The following is an 11,210-nucleotide window of genomic DNA, read 5'->3' on the forward strand; positions in this document are numbered from 1 at the left end:
GCACGCACGCACGCACACACACACACACACACACACACACACACACACACACACACACACAATTTATCCCCCTCCCTCCCCCCCCCACCCCCCTCTCTTTGCTTGCCAGCACCAATTTATCCTGTTTAAGCCCCAACTGTCTGTAATTACTAATGTCTTTTTGAAATGACAGAGGTTCGGTGGGGGGTGCTTGGGGGTATGTGCGCATGGATGCGTACAGGGGGGGGGGGGGGGTGTTTGTGCATTGTGTGTACGCCGTGTGTCCTTCCTAATCCATTAGAGGATATGGAGGCTACATCATTTAATGTCTCCTCCTGTTTTCGCTGCTCACATGGTCTGTTATCTATCTCCACGTTTTCACCGCCTTTGGTGAACAAAATGTGCTTTAGTTCTTTTCTCTTTTCGTCATTGTCGCCATGCGTCAGCCACTCTAGGCTGACAACGTCCCCTTATCATTCACTAAACTCACCCCACACAGATACTGCTGTTGTCCTGCGACGTCCCCTTATCATTCACTAAACTCACCCCACACAGCTACTGCTGTTGCCCTGCAACGTCCCCTTATCATTCACTAAACTCACCCCACACAGCTACTGCTGTTGTCCTGCAACGTCCCCTTATCATTCACTAAACTCACCCCACACAGCTACTGCTGTTGTCCTGCAACGTCCCCTTATCATTCACTAAACTCACCCCACACAGCTACTGCTGTTGTCCTGCAACGTCCCCTTATCATTCACTAAACTCACCCCACACAGCTACTGCTGTTGTCCTGCAACGTCCCCTTATCATTCACTAAACTCACCCCACACAGCTACTGCTGTTGTCCTGCGACGTCTCCTTATCGTTCACTAAACTCACCCCACACAGCTACTGCTGTTGCCCTGCAACGTCCCCTTATCATTCACTAAACTCACCCCACACAGCTACTGCTGTTGTCCTGAGACGTCCCCTTATCATTCACTAAACTCACCCCACACAGCTACTGCTGTTGTCCTGAGACGTCCCCTTATCATTCACTAAACTCACCCCACACAGCTACTGCTGTTGCCCTGCAACGTCCCCTTATCATTCACTAAACTCACCCCACACAGCTATACTGCATGCTGTTGTCCTGCAACGTCCCCTTATCATTCACTAAACTCACCCCACACAGCTACTGCTGTTGTCCTGCAACGTCCCCTTATCATTCACTAAACTCACCCCACACAGCTATACTGCTGTTGCCCTGCAACGTCCCCTTATCATTCACTAAAGTGGGGTCCTTGAAATGTAAAAGCTTTGATGTTTAGAGAATAGAGGATATCTGCCTGTGCTCTCTGCATCGTCTGTGAAATACACGGTGCCAGTATAATGGAAATGGAAATGAGATGGCATGCTAGTATGGAGTGGTAATGGAACATAGCTGTAGGTGACTTTGTCCTGTTGTCCTGCACAGGAAGACAACTCTGCTCATTACTCCGGTGACATCTGTTTGTCGCGAGTGCAGAGAGAGAGAGAGAGAGAGAGAGAGAGAGAGAGAGAGAGTTCACACGAGGCACAGAGAGAGAGAGAGAGAGAGAGAGGCAGAGCGATGGAGGGATAGAGGAAGAGCATATGGTCTCACCTCGCCCTAACCCATGGGCCACATTACCTCTGTCAGCACCGTGGGATCCTCTCTTGCATAATGAAAGTGACTCAGTCCTCATCTGCATGTGCACGGATCCACGCGCACACCGCCGCGCGTGCATATGTGCGTGTTCGTGCGCGTGCACGTGCGCACAGTGCACACAGGAAATAACATGGGCTAACGCCAGCCCTATTGAGGAAGCACTGGGCCCAATGCTGCTTTACGGATTACGGTATATGGCTCCCTATACTTTTGCTTTTAAGTTCTTTCTTTAATATAAATAGTTTGACAAATTTAGAAAATCTCCCCAAAATACGTTTATAATTAAATTGTCATATTATACAACACAGATATCAAACATACCAGAAAATATAATGATACATGATACATCAAATACATAAAAAATAGTCATCAAGAGTCATACGTATAAGCTAAGAACCTAACATCCGTCTAACAGTGGAATATCTATCTATGCGTATACACACTATAGGGCGCTATGTCTACATGAAGTGATATCTAAGTTACGTAAGTTGAGCCTTTGCATACGCCTGTAAGGTCATCGAGGCTAGGGCAAGTGCTACGGGCCACAATGGAGTCTGAAGAGGTGGGTTTTCAGACTGCGGAGAAGATTGGGAGTGAGGCTGTATAGTTCTGATTGCGATGGGAAGTTTCCATTCCATAGTTTTGGAGCCAGAAGGGATAAAGAGTTTGGGACGTGTGGAGTATTGTTCCCGGCGTTTGTAGTGAAGGTATACCTCCAGCTTCCCTGCGTTGGAGTTTTGTTCTCTGTGCGGCAGCAACCGGGAGCCCATGGAAGGAAACTATTCCCAAAAGGAAATACATGTATTGAATTTATTCCGACCAGGAACATAATATACCCACCAGCAATAAAAATGAATGACCAGAGGGAGGTATCAAAAACAGAGGCATGGTGGAACCCCCCCCCATAAGTGCAGAGATAGGGGAAGTCCTGTGTGGGGTGTACTTATATTGGTTGAGTTGACTGGGAGTATGTGTGTGTGTGTGTGTGTGTGTGTGTGTGTGTGTGTGCGTTAGGGCATTAAGCAACTAGTCGACTAGTAAATCCACTAGTCGACCTTGTTGGTATTAGTTGACTAGTTAATAAGAAAAAAATAGTGTAGGCCTCAAGATCAGGTAGATTATAGTTATAGTCACCAATGTACACCGTTTTTAAATGTACAAATATTTATTTCCCCCCAAAAAAGAAAAACAAAATATATATATATTTTTTTACATAATAGGTAGTTAAACAACCACTGTAGTCGACTAGTAAACTAGGCAACTAGTCAACTAGTAAATATGACTAGAAGTGAATGCCCTAGCGTGTTTGTGTGCGTGCGTGCGCGTACACACAAAACAAACGTGACTTTTCCGTGCAGTGGGAGAATTGCGTTGCTGGTTAATGGTCTCTAGTCTAGACTATTCCCTACTGTAAGACAGCGTGCATTCATTACCCTCAAAGGGCTTCATATCTCATTCATCTGGTCTACTGTTTGCTGACTGATCTCTGCTGTACATTCTGGGCGGGAACCCATTTTCGTGTTAGCATCATGTCGTGCTTTACCTATTGAAAAATAGCAGATCTACAAGCTCGTATCGCGCCACCGAGTGGCGCGATACGAGCTTGTAGGTCTGCTATTTTTGAAAAATCGAAGAGCGACTGACATTTTTAGAATCTGATCTCAGGTCAGAATGGGTTCATCAGACCAGTGTGTGTCCAGTGGAAACCTGATCTCTGCTGTACTGCCGGCGAGCTAGCGAGTAAAGTAACCGTCCGCACCATATAGTCCATGTAGCTAGACGCCCTGCGAACTGAGTGGCCCATTTATCCATATTGAGCTCACTGGTACATTCACACTGGGACAGTCTGTGCCATATTATTTCCCCTGGATACCTTGAATCATCATGCAATTCCCCCATATAGTGCAAGCCCCTTTCTGCCTAACTAGAGTGTCTGCTATTTTGCCTTTTCTTCAAAACACACTTTTTGCTACTATACTCCTACAGATTAGATACATGTGATAAACATGTATCGTTCATATTTTTGAGTGGTGCAACCACTCCTATAGACAGCTATGTGTGTGTGTGTGTGTGTGTGTGTGTGTCTGTGTCCCTCCCTGTGTCCGAGCACGGAAGTAGCATATTGTCACCACCAAGTGTCACTGTTGTGCAGCCTAAGACACAGACAGAGGCCAGGGAGGAGAGCCAGTACAGTACAGTACAGTACAGTACAGTACAGTACAGTACAGTACAGTACAGTACAGTACAGTACAGTACAGTACAGTACAGTACAGTACAGTACAGCACCACTCACTTCAGACGGGTCTGATTTTTATTCACATTCCGTTTTAAGCTATTATATGCCGTTTACAAGAAACGCCAAAAAAATCATCAACGCGAGCTTCTGATCTACACCCACAAATATGAATTACACCTCGAACTCCTCGAGACCTGCAGTGCTCCGATGAGTTCCCTTTCCTAGATGTATTATTTTACTATTTTTATTTTCATTTCTTTAATTTAGTCGGTTCCATTCAGCTTCCTCGCTCTGATCCGTGCCGATCATATCCATCCGTCAGCGGTGAATTAATACAACATGAAAGGGATATCCAATTAGCACCGGGCCACAGCAGCTGGCGACGGGGGTGGCTGGTGTTTTGCTATTTAGTCACCTCTGAAGGTTTCATTAGACCGCGACGCCACGCTGATATTCCCATTATCAGCAGCCCGCTAATTAGCTGTGACGATGGTAATAACAATCATCCGGGATAATACTTTTGCTCTACGGCACTTTCTTTTGTATACCTGATGCTATGGCTTTGGCATTCTCAATGACTATATATATAGCCGTTTAGATATTCAGCCAGTGTTACGACGAGCCCATGCAGCCACCAGCCAAACGAACAAACACACGGCCCCAAAACCAGACCAATGCATGGAGATGTTTTCTCCTCACCTGATAGCGGGGGAACCCAAATGAGTGTTTATTTAAAGAGTTTCCGTGTGGTTGGGTTTTAGCTCCCATTGAGACAGCGGGGCATGGCGGGGATGTGACGTTCCTGGTAATCTAGGTTCAGTTCAGGAACATTTTGTGTTCCCATACCTCTAACCCACTTTGGGCGGGAACCCCCTTTAGGTGTTACATTATACTTTAGCTGTTGAAAAATAGCAGAAAAATCTATATATTCTTTCAGAGCGAACGTTTCTAACTCAAATCTTTGCTTCTGGGGGGTCCCTGGAACAACATATATTTTCAGACGGGGGACGGCGGCCAATTACATATTTTTTTTGGGGTCCTTGACATGAAATATTGAGCACCACTGATACAGAAACATGAGGTATTTCAGAAAACTGTCAGGATTTCGAAGACTTTTTTATTATTATTTTTAATATCGACGCCGGGCCTAAATGGCCTAATTGAACGGCTCCAAATTGGGACTCCAGCTCCGCCCTGCCGGTTTCCCGTGAATGCGGCTCAATGGGGGAAAAGTTCTGCACGTCCACAGATAAGGTTTGTGTTTTTGCGCCCTGCATGGCTGAGCCGTCGTAGCCTGTACGGCGGCGATTAGAGCGAGGCTATTTTCGTCCTGCGAGGGGGGTCCTTCGTTCGTCTGATCTCCGCTAATCCCCCTGAATCAAGGAAAACACAAGGGCAGCGGCGGAGAGGGGAGTTTATAGGCACAAGAGAGAGGGGATGGGACCGCATCCGTCACCTGCTGTTCCTATTTATTTACTTATCTCCATTATGCTTCAACCGGGGCGAACCGCTGTCGGTCGTATAGCGGTGACTATAGTGGGTTTCCCCCACAGTTTAGCACATATTAAATCAGCCATTCGGGCTTGTTTCAAGGTCAGTCGTTTTCGTTTTCCTCAACGTTAAGGAGAAAAAGTCGTTTCCAATAGGAGGCTACTGATCAGTGCTGAGTCACGGGGTCTTGTTCGTTAGACCCTGAGATTATAACACCCTCACCTTTAAGTCAATTTGCACTTCCTGCGTGAAGTGCGGTTAATTTGTCGGGACAGTTTGTTGTTGTTGTTGTTGTTGTTGTTGGCCCTCCCCTTCATTTATTTAATGAGGCCCAGGGATCTTGATTGTTGCCCTTGTGAGTTCCTCGTGTGTAAACGAACAACAGGCATTGGAAGAGAAATAGCTAAATGTTAGTCGGATGTCTAGCCCATTCTGTACGGGAACCCCTTTTGGTGTTAGCATTACGTCATGCTTTAGCTATTGAAAAATAGCAGATCTACAAGCTCATAGCTACGAGCTTGTAGGTCTGCTATTTTCGAAAACTGTCAGGATTTAGAAGAGATTTTTAGAATCTGATCAAAATCTGGTCAAAATGCGTTAAAGAACCACCATTCTTCTGTGCGTTAGAATCTGATCTCAGGTCAGAATGGGCTTGTAAAACGCTCCATCACAGAGTCACGGGAGAACGGGCCGCACTGCTCCTAGTCCAAGGACACTGGGGGCTTGTTACTCAATCACATCAATCCATTATTGTTACAACTGAACCATAGCCCCCCCCCCCCAAAAAAAAGGCTAAAACTCAAATAAAACCAATTAATTTATTGAGATTATGATCCACTTAAAAATAGCAGTGTGGAGTGAGGCAGTCGACAGTGCCACAATCTGTACTGACTGCAATGTACACGATTTGATTCTAATCTTAAAGAATAAAATATAAACTTAGGAGTGTGACAAGTTGTGACACGTATACGTATATACATGCCCACGGTGTTTCCTGTTTTTCACATGCATGATATAGTAACATCATCAAAATAATCTATTTTAATATATCAAAAATGTTAATGTGAACGTCAACATTGACTTTGTGTTATATCGTATCGTTTTGCAATTCAAATAGTCGGCATCGCTTCGTTTTGCAAATGCAAAGTGCTTGTGCATTTTGAGAAGAAAAAATAAAGTTTAATTACTTTCCCATTCAATATCGCTACACTTGGTCTATGGATAAATGTGTGTGTTCTGTGTGTTCATGTCAAGGTACGCGTTACCTGCACTATCCACATGTTTCACACAGATTACATTTCTTTGCTAACTAGTTACTGTATCGATTTTAAATCATTGAATCGTATCGTATCGCCACAATGAACCAATATATGCATCGGCATGTAACAATATATTGTATATCGATATATATATCGATATCGATATATATTTTTTTAGGGGGGGGGGGGGGGGCTGATATGAAATGTGAGTTTTAATCATATTCAACTGCTTCTGGAGAGAAATGAGACAGACTCCATGCAGTCACTTAGTAGTATAGAAGCCTGCAGAGTGCAGCTGTGTGTGTCTGTGACTGTGCCCAGGTGATGGTCGTTGATGCTCAATCATACATCAAGGAAGGCAATTATGTTTCGGCACTGTCAAATAGGTCTACATCTATCCTAAGATGCCATCAAAGAAAGCTGTTGTTAACTCGAGCTATAGGTCCTAAACAAGAAAGCATGTTCACAGTTGTTGCACAGAAATTAAGTAATTTTACATGACAAGTAATCATGAGAAAATGATTTTTCGGCCATTTGTCTGGAAAACAATGTTGTGTTTAAAATATCGTAAAATAAATCGTATCGTGAATCTCATATCGTGATACGTATCGTATCGTGAGTTGAGTGTATCGTTACATGCTTATGCATCGTATATTGTCAACCCTGTATCGTGCTATGTATCGTATCGCTGTTAAAATGTCTCGTTAATACCTACAGCACATCGCGTTCCCGAGTGACACAGTTTTTTGTATTTTTCCAGTTTTGCATGTGTCTATGAGGTGACTACTTCATTAGTCACCCTGGAGTCGTTTTTATGTGCAATGGTGTATTAACTTTGTATTTAGGGTTTCTTCCTGGAGGCTGAACCCTTGACAGTCACATTATCAGCCCCTCCCCTAACCCCTCCCCCTTTATCATACGACTACAGCTGTGGCTTCAGTTCAGGTGGATCACCACCCATCACCACCCACCAGGCAAACCACATAAAAACAACATTTTAACAAATACTGTACACTTTTTTTGAAAAAATCCTTCCTCCTCATATTACAATAAGACCTGATGATTATGTTTAAAAATCATGGCACTCCATCTTTAATGCACGGACCACTAAACAATACCGCCTATTCGTATTATGTGCGTGTGTATCATTTGTTTTCATTGCTACTCACCGTGCAGCAACATAACGCTGTAACCTCCACAGAGAAGTTTCAATGACAACGCCGGGTGAGAAAACGAGCAGTCTGTCACATTTGTAAGGCGTTAGTTATGCCAGATTGACCACAGCGTGTCAGACATGGGCCTGGGCCTGCCTTTTAATTGATTGATGGCTGCCATTATATCTATGATGATTTTACGATAGGCAATATGTGTTTTTATACCTGCAGGGTGGCTTAACCCATTTTGGGCGGGCACCCCTTTCTGTGTTTTAAACATTATGCTATAATTTAGCCATTGAAAAATAGCAGATCTACAAGCTCATAGCGCGCCTCCGAGTGGCACGCTACGAGCTTGTAGGTCTGCTATTTTTGAAAATCATGAAAATGTGGTGCAAATCTTTGAATATATTCTTTCAGAGCCAACATTTTTAACTCAAGTATTTGCTTAAGGGTCGCTGGAACAACATATTTTCAGATGGGGGTCGGTGGCCGATTACATATGTTTTTGACATGAAAATGTTTGAGAACGACTGACATTTTTTTTGGAAACTGTCAGGATTTAGAAGACATTTGTAGAATCGTGCCCAGGTCTAAATGGGTTAAAGGAGAAGTGGCAGCATCTGCTCTCTCTCTCTCTCTCTCTCTCTCTCATATCCTCTTTTAATGAAAGGTTCTTGTAGGTAAAATCCTTGATCAGGGACTCGATCAAGGATGTCAAATTAATATTAGCTTCTATTAGTTTGTGCGTGACTCGCCTCACATATTGGTTCGTCTCCCCTGCATGATAAGCATCGCTCCTTATCCGGTCACGACGAGCGTGCGCCGACATATACAGTATTATGTACGTACGTTGTTGCGTACGTTGTGCGTGCGCGGACAGACACGGAACGGAGCCAAAAGGACCACTCAGGGAGGCGATGAGGAGGAGGAGGATGTCCAAGAGGGATGGAGCCAGGCAACGTGGAGGGCCATCCTAGGGGAAGACTCGCCCGCACTGACACACTTGAATAGATAGCTCTTCACCATGCTGCTACGCTGGTCCCTGTCTGTCTGTGTCTCTCTCTCTCTCTCACACGCACACACACACACACACACAAAAATCCAATATCGGCATACCAACAAAATTCCTTTTTCCTTCCCATTCTGTCTTTCAGTAGTGAAAGGAGGACAACAATTCAGCCAAAATGTGCGTTCTCCGTTTTATTTTCCCGACATCTGATGGCATTACACTGAAACCTATATATAATATCGGAGGCACACTTTCATTGATTAAATTAAGAATGAAATTGCAAACAACAATAATAAATGGAGACATAACATGTCGTTGCCGTTTGATGACACGGCATATCACTTTTAACTTGCTCTACTTATTATGCTCAGCAAATTAGCGCTTTTTGGCTAGATGGCTGCCATCTCTCTCTCTCTCTCTCTCTCTCTCTCTCTCTCTCTCTCCCTCTCTCTCTCTCTCTCTCTCTCTCTCTCTATCTCTCTCTCTCTCTCTCTCTCTCTCTCTCTCTCTCTCTCTCTCTCTCTCTCTCTCTCTCTCTCTCTCTCTCCCTCCCTCTCCCTCTCCCTCTCCCTCCTCCCGTCCGTGTCCAGCAGAAGTCTCCATGTGCGCCGAGGGCTGATGTCTTTACCGTGGGAGGCACAGGGCCGCCTCACCGTTAGTTGTTTTCACTGCTCCACTTTGAAACAGACTGTAATTAATTGATGGACAGATGATTGGGGGCGAAACGCTCCGCCGCCTGCCAATGCTTATCGCACGGCGCTGCCAAGAAGCCCATTCTCTCAAAGCCCCGTGGCGCCGTGGGAGGCTTGCCTCGCCCGCTGCGTGCGTGCACTCACTGCTCATTTTCAGCACGGTGGCGGTGGTGGCGGCGTGTGGTGCCTTCTCAGGCTCTGGTGGCAACACGGCGTCGTCTGCATTGAACTTGAACCATTGGTCGATTCATTTTGATTCCAGGGGCAGGGGCTCCAATCCCTTCACATAGCGTTTTGTTTTTGTTGTTCCCGCACAAAACGGGTTAATGCCGTTGCTCTGAATGTCTCTCTGTATAGGGCACGCACGCACGTGTCTGATTATTTCAGTAAATCACTTTGTTCTGCCGCGATTCTTTGTTTTATCAGTGTTATTCCCCGCTGTCTGCCGACTCCATGGTGACAAATCACCTGCATCCGGACAGCCCAAAGATAAAACACAGGGGTCTCTCCCGTTGCACTCAGCAGCCTCTCTCTCTCTCTCTCTCTCTCTCTCTCTCTCTGCGGTAACCTCCTCACTGTCGATGGTCGGGGGAAAGATGGGTCGTTTGGTTGTCCACGTGGCGGCTAAAATATGGCGGGACAGCAGATTGGGGAGATTGCCAAAAGGATTCATGTCTTTATACAACTCGGGGTCGTTCAGATGAATGAGCAAGCCGCAAACTGGCTGCTCGGTTTGGTAAATTGCTCTCCACACTCCCAGGCCATCAAACAAACAGCTTCTGTATAAGTTGATCCGGGAGAGTTATTCATGGTTTTGTGTCCCAGCTGTATACGCACTCTGAATAAGACTCTGTTAGACTGACTGACTCCAGTGTTTATTGCCATATCCAGTGTACTTACTGTTTGTGGCACCTAAAAAAAAAGAACTCTCTGAGCTCTGTTACAGTAGTAGGCTACCTCACAGCAAAAAGGCCCAGGGGTTTTAAACCTGCACTGTGGCGTGGCCGGGGTTGTGCACGCTTTTTTCCGACACTCCAAAGTGTCCGAAGCGCGGGGACTGTATGCGATGCGATGCGATGCGAAAATGCAATGGTTTCCGACATGCGCTTGCTCCCGTGCTTGCGGTTATGGTTTAGGTTTAGGGATTGAGGTTTCGGATCAATAGTATGTGTCGGAAACTAAAGCCTGTTACCCGCGTGGTGACCTTTGTGTTGTGGAGTTTGCATGTTCTATACTCGTGTTCACGACGTGAACAAAGAGGTTTAGGGATAAGGGGTTTAGCGGTGACGAAAAGGGAGCCTTAGGTGCGCTTAGGATGGGTCCAATGCAGAGGACCAAGGATCAATATCGTGCACAACTGTTTTTAAAGTACTGTATGTTGAATACACTGCTATGATTAATAATGTCCCCGCACTTCCCACGTACAAAAGTCAAACTAAACAAAAAACAAAAGAACTGGATGCACATTTACACTTTATGCAAATATCACCGGCATCTGGCCTTGCCCACCACTGCTGCGCAGGTGTCATAGCAAGTGGCTAATTTGCATATTTGGCCATGAAAGGTTTGGCAGGATTGATGGCATCACACACAGCCAGCTCAGATACTCAGGAGGAACAGAGAGGCTTGCCACCCCGTGCGGAAGAATGTAAAAATGGTGCTGTGAAGAAGAATGTGAAAATGGTGCTGTGAAGAAGAATGTGAAAATGGTGCTG

The 11,210-nt window shown here is 45.3% G+C and overlaps 1 protein-coding gene across 1 annotated transcript in view; it reads left to right on the forward strand.

Annotated features, from left to right (window-relative positions):
- Nucleotides 1–11,210, forward strand: part of LOC310864463 (RNA-binding protein Musashi homolog 2-like) — a gene marked incomplete at its 3' end in the record, with an annotated part of 159,558 nt that overhangs the window by 113,716 nt on the left and 34,632 nt on the right. The gene's annotated exons all lie outside the window — the stretch shown is intronic.

Source organism: Protomyctophum parallelum (assembly GCF_964188405.1).
Source record: "Protomyctophum parallelum genome assembly, chromosome: 9".
Taxonomy (NCBI): domain Eukaryota; kingdom Metazoa; phylum Chordata; class Actinopteri; order Myctophiformes; family Myctophidae; genus Protomyctophum; species Protomyctophum parallelum.